The following is an 11,934-nucleotide window of genomic DNA, read 5'->3' as shown; positions in this document are numbered from 1 at the left end:
TAAAAATAAACAATGAGGTAGTATACAGTTGATGAAAGAAACATGTAATAATCTTATCCTGAGGAATCAACAAGGTGATGGAGAAGTATTTCTATGAATAGCAAGGTTTTGCACATGTAATGAGTGATAATGACAGTGTGTGAGTGAGTGTGTGTGTGTTTGTGTTGCTTCAAATCCCACAAATTAGGTGAATGTGTGAATGAAAAGGAGGTTTGGTGGCGCAGACTCATCCCGAACCAGCACCCTGTGACCTGCAACTCCACTCCCACAGAATAAGCTCCAGGACACAGATCAGTGACATTCTCAGGAAATGGGGGTCAAAGTTAAGTCCCAGGAGAGATCAGCAGCATCACAGTAGAATTACAGCTAGCCACAAGAGCAAAATCCTCACTACTGACTGTGGAGAAGGTCCCAAGAAAGAAAGGAGGGAGGGCTCAGAAAAGCCTCTGTAGACAATCAAGCCCTGGGCAAGTCGAAGAGATACACCACTAATGGTGTTAGTTATTCCAAAGTCCCTTGATTCATCCAGTGATCATTGATGAAACATCTACTTCTTCCATAAACTTATGGTATGTCGTATTAGCTTGAGGAAGGCCTGAACATGCGCCCTAAAAGATCTGTGCTCTTGTGGAGGGGCTAAAGCATGCACACACTTAGCACAGGCATTCAGCACAGCCTGGGGTAGGGAGAGGCAGCAGGTACAGAAAGAAGGCTGCCCAAGAGGTGGGAAGCCTTGAGACAGACTGTAAAGGAGAACTTCAGACTGGCCATCCCTGCTGGAGAGTTGATGGATGCTTCCCCCCCGTGCCCCCGGCCCCCTCCCCAAACCCTGATGGCAGGTCTGCAGAGGGAAAGGACTTGGCCTCTTCTGTCACCTGACAGAGGGAGTGGGATGTGGAGACAGACAAACTTCCCCTAAGAAAATTTACCATCATCATCCCAAGTGTCTGCCTCCTCATATAGTTTGTGAACTACAGCAAGCCAAAGTCTTGAGCACACATGTGTCTCCAGTTCCTATCTCAGCTTCAAGTGCACCATAGTTGCTCAGTACATGCTCACTGAAGGATGGGTGACTATGGTCTGGACGGTCTGCCTTGCTACCTCAAGCAAACAGCCCAACTGTTCATAAACTACAGACACTTGTTGCTTTCCTGTAAAAACTGTCTATGTGAGAGAATTTGATTTTGTGTAGGCAAACAAAGTGCCTTATTACTCAGCCTTGCCACAGTATTTCCATCAAATCCTTTAGGTCTGCCTTCCGACCCTTGCCAACACTCCTTTCTCCCCCTACTCAACAGTTCGGGTTTTTCTTCCAGCCACAGTCCCTCTGAAACCTTGTGTGCATTAGACTTTTGGCTCTGTGGAGAAAATATCTTGAAGTCACTGCCCAACCCAGCTGGAAGATGCTGCCCATCTTCTGAAACTTAGATGTTGCTCCTCTGGGAAGTCTTGCGTGAAATTGTCCCCACACTGTGACCCCTCCTGACTCAGTTGAGTGACTGAGGCTGCACAGTTGAGTGACTCATGATATTATAGATAACAGTGTTTGAGTCATTTGAGTCATTAGGTGTTTTGCATGTATTTTTTTGTTAATCTCTCCCAAATAGATTGTGATCCCCTTGCTGCCGTAAATAGTAGCATCTGCTTATTTAAGATTTATTTATGTTTATTGGAAAGGGGGAGTTGCAGAGAGGAGAGACAAAGAAAAAGATCTTCCATCTGCTGGTATGAGACTCCTCAGTGTATCCCTCATTGGTGCAGAGTTCCATGGCTTTGAGATGTCCTCTACTGCTTTCCCAGGCCACAAGCAGGGAGCTGTATGGGAAATGGAATAGCTGGGACACGAATCGGTGCCAATATGGGATGGTGACACTTGCAAGGTGAGGATGTAGTCACTAGGCCATTGCCCCAGGCCCTAGCATCTGCTTCTCTGTCTCTGGGAGTGTCTCCCAAAAAGCACTGCATATAGGTGTGCAGTAAATACTTACTGATTAAGGGGAAGGCTGGAATTTATATGAATCTTTCAGGATTCTCAAGTCACAGACATTTATTTTGTCTATGCCCGGCAAGTCAACCTTCTGCCATCAAATTGTCCCAGACAGTGGCTAGACAAGAAGCAGTTCTGTCTCAAGTTTACATCAGGCATCAGGAAATCTTGGTGTGGTCCTGGATCTGCCACTAACTTGCATGAACTTTGGCAAGCAACTCACCTGCTTTTGATCTCAGTGTTCTCAAAACAATATGGAAACTTTTTCTTCTGGCTAAGATGGAATAACACTGTAATCACTCAACTTGATTAAATATAAATAAATAAAATATAGAAAATGTGAATCAAGTGTTTTTTTTAAGATTTATTTATTTTTATTGGAATGGCAGATATACAGAGAGAAGGAAGACAGAAAGATTTTTCCATTCTCTGGTTCACTCCCCAAGTGGCCACAGCGGTCAGAGCTGTGCTGATCCAAAACCATGAGCCAGCAGCTTCCTCCAAATCTCCCACTTGGGTGCAGGGTCCCAAGGACTTGGGCCATCCTCGATTGCCTTCCCAGGCCAGAAGCAGGGAGCTTGATGCGAGGTGGAGCAGCCGGGACATGAACTGGAACCCATATGGGATCCCCACAGTTGGGCATGAATTTTGCCACTGGGCCACCGTGCTGGGCCTGAAGCAAGTATTTTTCAAGACATAGGGTAGTAAGCAATAGGGAGTGATCTCTAAGAGATGGGAAGCAAGCAAGATGAGTCTTATGAATGCTCTGACATGTTTGTTGGTTTTAAGATTTATTTATTTGAAAGGCGTAGTGACAGAAAGAGAAATCTTCCATCTGCTGGTTCACTCTCCAAGTGTCTGCAATGTCCTGCATTAGGCCAGGCCAAAGCCAGGAGCCAGGAGCCGGGAACTCTAATTAGATCTTCTACACGGGTGGCAGGAACTCAAGCATATGGGACTTCTTCACTGCTTTCCCAGGTGCATTAGCATAAAAGTTGGATTGGACATGTAGCAACTGGAAGTGGACTTGAACCGTTGCCCATGTGGGATGCTGGTGTCACAATCAATGGCTTAACTCACTACACCACAATCCTGATCCTGAAGCCAATTTTTTTTTAATTGTCAAGTTTATTCAGATATGAAAAACAAGTTGAGTCTATTTTTTTAATTGTTGCACTATATTCCCTCATCTATTTTTAAAAGATTGCTGAAGTAGGTAAACTCTGAAATTCTTTTTAAAAAAGATTATTTATTTGAAAGAGTCACAGTGAGGAAGAAAGAGAATTTTCCATCCACTGGTTTCACTTTATAAATTGCTGCAATGGCCAGTGTTTGGCTATGCCAAAGCCAGGAGTTCCTGCCATGTCTCTTAAATGGATTCAGGGGTCTGGGCCTTTGGGCCATACTCTGCTTCTTTCCCAGTCAGTGTTAGGGAGCTAGATAGCAAGTGGGTCTATCAGGGCTTTAACTGGTGCTCATTATGGGATGTCAGTGTCAGTTCAGTGCACCATAATGCTGCCCTCCCTTATTGCCTTCCTCCCCTGACCCGGGCTTATTTTTGTAGTACAATAACAGCTTTCTTGAACTTTCATTTGCCGCCTACCTAATTCACCCATACAAATGTACAATGCCATGGTTTTAGCATAATCACAGATGCATGAAAACAACATGAATTTTAGAACATTTTCATTACCTCAAAAGGACATCCTGTGCCTTTCAGTGATCACTTCTCTATTCCTCATTCCTCCAGCCCCAAGCACTTACTACTCATCTGTTTTTTGTGTTTTTAAAAATAAATGGAATTATACAATATGCGGTTTTTGTAACTAGCTTCTTCCACTCAGTACTAATTTTTTAAGAGCTCATCCATGTTGCAGCATTTATCCATAAGTACGTCATTCCTTTGTTTTTTTGCAAAAAACCCAATTTTGTCCATCATCGCTTGATGGACACTTGGGTTGTAGTCAATATTTGGTCATTGTGAATAATGCTGCCATAAGCATTCAAGGATAATTTTATACAAGTTTTTCTGCAGACATACATTTTCCTTACTCCTGAGTCTCTCCTGGGCCCTGTAGGCGTTTTACACTTTTTCATTACTGTTTTTCCAAAGTGGCTGCACCATGTAACATTTCTACTAACAATATACGAGAATTCTGATTTATTCAAATCTTGCCCATACTGGCTATCTGATTTTGCATTATAATCATCCTAGTGGGTATAAAAGAGTATCTCACTGTGGTTTTGATTTGTATTTGCTGATTCTGAGCAACATTTCCTATACTTTCTGTCCATTTCTGTGTCTTCCCTGAGGAAATGTTCACTCAGATCTTTTGCTCATTTTAAATTTGATTATTCGTCTTTTTATTATTCACTTCTAAGTTCTTTACATGGTCCATTGTAATAAAAATGATCTGAAAATATTTTATCCCTTTCCATATGTTCTCTTTTTACTTTTATGATGATTTCCTTTGAAACAAAAGTTTTACATTTTGATGAAGTCCAAATTATCTATATTTTCCTTTATCCTTTTTGGTGTTATATACACAATAACCCTTTGTTAGATCTGAGGTCATGAATATTTACACCTGTTTTCTTGTAAGAGTTTTATATTTTTAGCTCCTGTATTTAGGCTTTTGATTCATCTGAGTAAATTTTTTTCAAGGTTTATTTATTTTATTGGAAAGACAGATTTATAGAAAGGAGATATAGAAAGAAATATCTCCCATCCACAGGTTCACTCCCAAGTGCCCACAACAGCCAGAGCTAAGCCAATCCAAAGCCAGGAGCCCGGAGCCTCTACTGGGTCTCCTATGACGGTACAGGGTCCCAAGGCTTTGGGCTGTCCTCTGCTGCTTTCCCAGGCCACAGCAGGGAGCTGGGTGGGAAGTGGAGCTGCTGGGACACAAACTGTCACCCAAATGGGATTCTTGTGCATGCAAGGCAAGGATTTAGCTGCTGGGCCATCTTGCGCCAGACCCAGCTGAGTAAAATTTTGTGTATGGTATGGAGCACAATCTAACCTCATGGACCACACACGATTCTTTCCTCATTGAATGGTCTTGGCACCTTGTCAAAAATCATTTGGGCATAGACATGTTCTATTTCTGGACTCTTAATTCTGTTTCATTGATGTTCATGTCTATCCTTATGCCAGTACCGCACTGTCTTGATTATCATTGCTTTGTAGTAAAATTTGAAATAAGGAAATGTGAATCCTCCCACTTTGTTCTTCTTTTCCAAGACTGTTTTAGCTGTTCTGAGTCACTCGCAATTACATATGGAATTTAGGATCAGCTTGCCAATTTCTAAAGAAAAGCTAGCTGGTTTTTATTTGCTTTTCTCTGATGGCTAGTGATCCTCAGCATTTTTTTCATTATTGTTGGTCATTTGTATTCCATTGTTTGAAAAATGCCTGTTTATATCCTTAGTTCATTTCTTACCTGGATTGCTGGTTTTATTGTTAAATTTCTTGCACTCCATATTTATCCTGCATATTAACCCTTTATCAGATGTACAGTCTGCAAATACTTTTACTCTGTTCGTTGCTTCATTTTGTTGCGTTGTCTCTTTTGCTGTCCAGAAGCTTCTTAACTTGATATAATCCCATTTGTCTCCCATTTTCACATTTATTGCCTTGACTCTGGGGTCTTATCTGAGAAGTTTTTGCTTATGCCAGTGTCTTGCAGTGTTTCCTGTATATTTTCCTCTAGAAACGTGATGTTTTCAGGTCTTAGATTTCTAATCCATTGTGAGTTGATTTATGTACAGATTGTATGGAGGGTATCATGTTTCATACTTTGTCAGGCACAGATCCAGTTTTCTCAGCACTGTTCATTAAAGACACTGCCCTTTCTCCAGGGAGTGATTTCAGCTAGCTTTATTAAATATTAATTGGTTGGAGATTTATTAATTATTTTTTGGGTTCTCTATCTGTTCTATTGGTGGTCGTGTCTGCTCTTGTGCCTATTCCAGGATGTTCTTCAGTATAACTGTCATATAACATATCTTGAAATTTGGAACTGTGGTGCCTCCAGAGCTTTCACTTCAACCCTGGTAAAATGGTTATCATCCAAATATCAAAAATCACCAATTCTGACCAGGATGTGGGAGGGAAGGCATCCTAATACACTGTTTGTATGAATGTAAATTAGTACAACCTTTGTGGAAGACAGTATGAAGATTCTTCAGAAATAGATCTACCATATGATTCAGCTATTCAACTCCCGGGAATTTGTCCCAAGGAAAGGAACATTTGAAAGAGCTATCTGTACCCCCATGTTTATAGCCACTCAATTCACACTAGCTAAGATACAGAATCTACCCAAATGGCCATCAAGTGATAACTGGATAAAGAAATTCTGATGCATATGTACAATGGAATACCACTCAGTTATTAAAAAAAATGAAATCCAGTATTTCACAAAAAATAGATGCAACTGGAGACCATTATGCTTAGGAAAATAAGCTAGTCCCAAAAAGTTAAATGTCATGTTTTCCCTGATTTGTGGTAATATTCAGAATGTTAAAAAATGCAATGTATCTCAGCAAAACTGAAATTTTGAGATTTTGTTACTGTCTATAGCCTGTGTCTATATTCCTGAGGAATAGTGGCTTTTGTACTTACTACTTTTTTAAGATTTATTTATTTTTATTGCAAAGTCAGATATACAGAGAGGAAGATCTTCCATCTGATGATTCGCTCCCCAAGTGACCACAATGGCCAGAGCTGAGCCAATCTGAAGCCAAGAGCCGGGGGCCTTTTCCGGATCTTTCACTTGGGTGAAGGGTCCCAAGGCTTTGGGCCATCCTTGACTGCCTTTCTAGGTCACAGCAGGGAGCTGGATGGAAAGCAGGGCTGCTGGGATTAGAATCAGCACCCATATAGGATCCCAGCGCATGCAAGGTGAGGATCTCAGCCGCTAGGCTGCCGCGCAAGGCCCTATACTTACTACTTTTTGAATTCTTAGTGGGGGATTAAGCCTGTGATTATAAAGTAACTTGGAAGCATGCCATTGTAAAACTGAGAAGAAGAAGGAAGGGGGATGTTAGGAGCAAGGAAAAGAAGGAAGGAATGAGGGAAGAGTGGAAAGTATTATCATCTTAACTATCAAAGTATCTAATTATGTTAAAAACTGTATATAATAAATAGATGAAATGTGTTGCCTTTATATAAATTTTAAGGTTTTTTTTTTAAGAAAAGCTAGCTGGAATCCTTAGGGGATTTTTTTTTATTTGTAAGTGCTTTATTTTTTTTAATTTTTAAAAAATTTACTTGAAGGGCCTGATGCAGTAGCCTAGTGGCTAAATCCTCACCTTTCATGTGCCAGGATCGCCATATGGGGGGCACCAGTTCATATTCTGTCTGCTCCACTTCCCTTCTAGCTCCGTGCTTGTGTACTGGAAAACATTAGAGGATGGCCAAAGCCTTGGGATTTTGCACCCATGTGAGAGACCCGAAGGAAGCTCCTGGCTTCAGATCGGCTGAGCTCCAGCCATTGTAGTTACTTGGGGAGTGAACCAGCAGATGGAAGATCTTTCTCTTTCTCTCCTTCTCCCTGCAAATCTGATTTTCCAATAAAAATAAAATAAATCTCTAAAAATTATTTAAAACGGGCCCGGCGGCATGGCCTAGCGGCTAAAGTCCTCACCTTGAACGCGCCTGGATCCCATATGGGCGCCGGTTCTAATCCCGGCAGTTCCACTTCCCATCCAGCTCCCTGCTTGTGGCCTGGGAAAGCAGTCGAGGACGGCCCAAAGTTTTGGGACCCTGCACCCGCGTGGGAGACCTGGAAGAGGTTCCTGGTTCCCGGCTTCGGATCAGCGCAGCACTGGCCGTTGTGGCTCACTTGGGGAGTGAATCATCGGACGGAGGATCTTCCTCTCTGTCTCTCCTCCTCTCTGTATATCCGCCTTTCCAATAAAAATAAATAAATCTTTAAAAAAATTATTTAAAAGGCAGAGAAAAGAACACAGAGACAGAGTTCTTCCATCCACTGTTTCACTTCCCAAATACCCACAACAGCTTGGACTGTGCTAGCCCCACATGGATGGCAAGGATCCAAGCCCATGGACCACCACTTACTGCCTTCAGGCCATGCATTAGTAGAAAGGTGGAATTGGAAGTGGAGCCTCAAGTCAAACTCAGGCATTCTGATATGGAATGATGACATCCCAAGTAGCATCTTAATCATGGCAAAAACAAAACAAAACACTCTGCAGCACCACCACCTTCTGATGCTACTATAAACAGAATTGTTATTTCATAATCACATATTTGGATTGCTCATCCAAGTATATATACAGCTCATTTTTGTATGGTGATCTTGTATCTTGATTTGTTTTTGACTTGATTATTAGCTACACACTTTGTAGATTCCTTAGAATTTTCCAGATACAATTGTGAAGCTAATGGAGCAGTAAATTAATATGAATTGCTTTATTATTCTATCCAAATGACTTTCATTTCTTTTTCTTTCCTGATTGCCCTGGCTAGAATTCCAGTATGGTGCTGACATGTTAATGCCTTTGTTTTGTTCCTAATCGTAAGAGTAAAGCATTCATTCTTTTACCAATAAATATGAGGTTGACTGTGTATTGTTCATAGATAGCCTATGGCAAATTGAGAAAGACCCTTTTTTTAAAAAAATTTTTATTGGAAAGGCGGATATACAGAGAGGAGAGACAGAGAGCAAGATCTTTCGTCCGATGGTTCACTCCCCAAGCGGCTGCAACAGCTGGAGCTGAGCCAATCCGAAGCCATGAGCCAGGAGCTCTTCCAGATCTCCCACATGGGTGCAGGGTCCCAAGGCTTTGGGCCGTCCTCGACTGCTTTCCCAGGCCACAAGCAGGGAGCTGGATGGGAAGTGGAACTGCCAGGATTAGAACCGGCGCCCATATGGGATCCAGGCGCGTTCAAGGTGAGGACTTTAACCACTATGCTATTGCGCCAGGCCCGGAAGACCCTTTCTATTCCTAGTCTATCGAGTGTTTTTATCATGAAGTGGACTTGGATTTTGTCATTTTTTGTATTAATTGAGACTATCATGTGATGTTTGCTTTTTTTTTTTATTGCTGTGGTATTTTGTGTTATTTTCAGATGTTAAACTAACCTTACATTCTGGGAATATATCCCACTTTCCATAGTGAACAAATTTTTATGTGATTGGATTCAGTTTTCCAGTATTTTGCTTTGGATTTTTGAAATGATATCCATAAGCAATATTAGTATGTAGTGTGTCTTGTGCTTTCTTTGGTTTTGTTATCAGGGTAATACTAGCTTCATAGAATGGGTTGGTTGGGGCCAGCACTGTGGTGCAGTGAGTTAAGCCACCACTTTCGATACTTGTATCCCATATCAAATGAAGTGCTGGTTCACATCCCAGCTGCTCCATTTCCAATCTAGCTCCTTGATAATGTTAGGCAATGAAGGAAGGCTCAAGTGCTTGGGCAACCTGTCCCAAATGTGGGAAATCCAAATGGAGTTTGGAGTTCCTGTCTTTGGTCTGGTCCAGCCCTGACCATTGATGCCATTAGGGGTGTGAACCAGCAGATAGAAGACCTCTGTGTCTCTAACTCTCCTTTCTCTCTCTCTTTATGTCCTTCTGCCTTTCAAGCAAGCAAATAAATCTTTAAAAAAATGAGTTGCCTATAGGCCAATTCATTTTTTTCCTACTTGGATGAATTTCAGTTTTTATCTTTCTAAAAATCTGTCATTTCACCTATAAAGTTATTGACACAAAACTTCATGTCACTTTCTTTTTCTTTCTTCTTCTTCTTCTTCTTCTTCTTCTTCTTCTTCTTCTTCTTCTTCTTCATCTTCATCTTCATCTTCTTCTAGTAAAGTAACTGTCATTCAGTGGAGGAAAAAGGGAATCAACTGCATTATATCCAGGTCCCAGTTTAATCAAATCCCATAGATTTCCGTCTCCTGTATGTTCTAAAAGCTGCTGGCTCCATCAAACAATTTTTAGCTGCCTCACTGCTCAACTGCATCGGGGAGTTGTTTGGCTATGACACACATGATCATAACCTGGGCAATCCCAAACACATAATGGCTGTCAAAGAGCTACTTTAAAAATAAACAGACCTTTTCAGAAGTCTCTTACAACACTTGATTTTAAAAGATCTGAGCAGAAAATAGGGGAAAGAATAATGAAGGTGTGTTGTGCAACACATGGAAAGGCCTGGTTTATGAAATTGTGGAGATAACAAAACAACCTGATTAGGTATCATATAATGATATAGGATAATGTGCTGCCACTGGTCTGTCCACTTAGTGTGCATATAGTGTCCTCAGATGGCTAAGAGTTCATAGGCATGAGCTGAGCCCCTGGAGTAACCTGCTGAGTTTGAAAGAGTTTGGCTGGCAGCAAGTTATGTCTGTATCCAACAAGGGAGAAGATGGCAGTGATGAAATAAGACATGGGAAAGCTTGTCTAGACCAGGCCCCACCTCCTACTGCCATAAGTCCTGGAAGTTCTCAACAGCTGATTTTTAAAAGTCATCTAGTGGTACTAGGTTATAAAGTTCTTGGTTTTGAGCAAATGCATCTTATCTATTTCTCAATAATACATTTTTTATTGCACCTCCACATCAGGACAATGCCACCAAAATTAAGGGTGCAGAAAACTTCGGTGGCTGCCTGTCTTAGCAGCATAAAGCCTTAAATGTAAGAGATGATCTTAGAAACACAGAGGGCTTTTGGAATGTTCTCTAGAAGTGGTGCTTTTTCAACTTTCAAGTAAATATCATGGGGACCTTTCAGTTTTCTCTAGCTTGAATTGTCAGTTTCTTTGAGGAGGGTGACCAGAAGGCTGTCCTCTGAGACTGAGATGGCAATCTTGTTCCTGCTGTCCCTGATCCTTGGGAACAGTTGTTCTCTGTGTCTTGGAACTTGGGAATATTAGTTATGAATTCAATCAGGAATGAGATTAGCTCTTCTTTAAACCTATTGCTTAAATACCTGAACAATCGCATCATGCCCTGGGCCAGAACATTGCTCATCAAGCGGTATGCCTCACAAGTTAGCTAAATATCACTGTAATTTGTTCAATGGTGCACCATCTTCGCAGAGTGTCTCACACCATCCTCTGCCACCCAATTATAGCAGTGTTCTCTCTACTTGTTGGACTCCTGCTTTCAAAGATTATCTTGATGTGGGACCAAGTGTCTGTTCCCTCCTGGCATGTGTGATGGACCAAACCAGACACTCCCCTCTTCACTGAAAATTCCATTTCCCACAGACAATGATTCCCTGGGCCTTGACCTCTTTGTGGTCTCCCTAAATTCCTAATGTCCTCCCTGAATGATGGCCCCATTGTTTGACAATGGTGCCAGGTTTTCAGTGAAATCACCAACAGCTTGACCTGCTTCCATTAGAAGGGTGATCTGCCAAGGCTTCTTCAGCTTGGAAGCTATCTCCTTCAAGGACTGAGCACCAAACACTTTGGCTTCCTTTGCCTCATTGGCAAAAAAAAAAAAAAAAAAAAAAAAAAAAAATCCACTTTGAAGACTATCTTATTAAGGGTATGGATCACAAAGCCTTCATGTGCAAATTTAAGTCCTGGCCCTTGACAGCCAGTCCAATCAGTGCAATGTCAGCCTAGGCCAGGGTGGTGGTAGCAAACAGCAGAAGTGAAGAACAGGGAAATAAGGAGAAGTTAGTTAGTTGGTGAAATAGACAGAATCCAGCTTTGCAGGCCTCTGCAGCTGCTCGTCAATTGCCTCCTCTTTTATTTTTGATTCCAGTAATCTGACTCTTCTTTTATCTTGTCTTGATCAATCAAGCTAAAGGTTTAACAATTTTGCTCATCTTAAACAACTTAGTTTTTGCTTTTACTGATTTTTCTCTGTTTCACTATAACCTATTCTTATAATTTTCATCCTAATCTGTAGTATTTCCTTTCTTTGACTTACTTTAGGTACATAACAATGAGTATAATGTT

At 41.4% G+C, this 11,934-nt stretch overlaps 1 pseudogene; it reads right to left on the bottom strand.

Annotated features, from left to right (window-relative positions):
* Positions 1 to 10,444: 10,444 nt before the first annotated feature.
* Positions 10,445 to 10,993, bottom strand: LOC131478645 (6-phosphogluconate dehydrogenase, decarboxylating-like; annotated as a pseudogene).
* Positions 10,994 to 11,934: the final 941 nt, after the last annotated feature.

This window comes from Ochotona princeps, chromosome X (assembly GCF_030435755.1).
Source record: "Ochotona princeps isolate mOchPri1 chromosome X, mOchPri1.hap1, whole genome shotgun sequence".
NCBI classification, from domain to species: domain Eukaryota; kingdom Metazoa; phylum Chordata; class Mammalia; order Lagomorpha; family Ochotonidae; genus Ochotona; species Ochotona princeps.
Note: the sequence above shows the minus strand (reverse complement) of the source record. Positions and strands in the feature narration are given on the sequence as shown.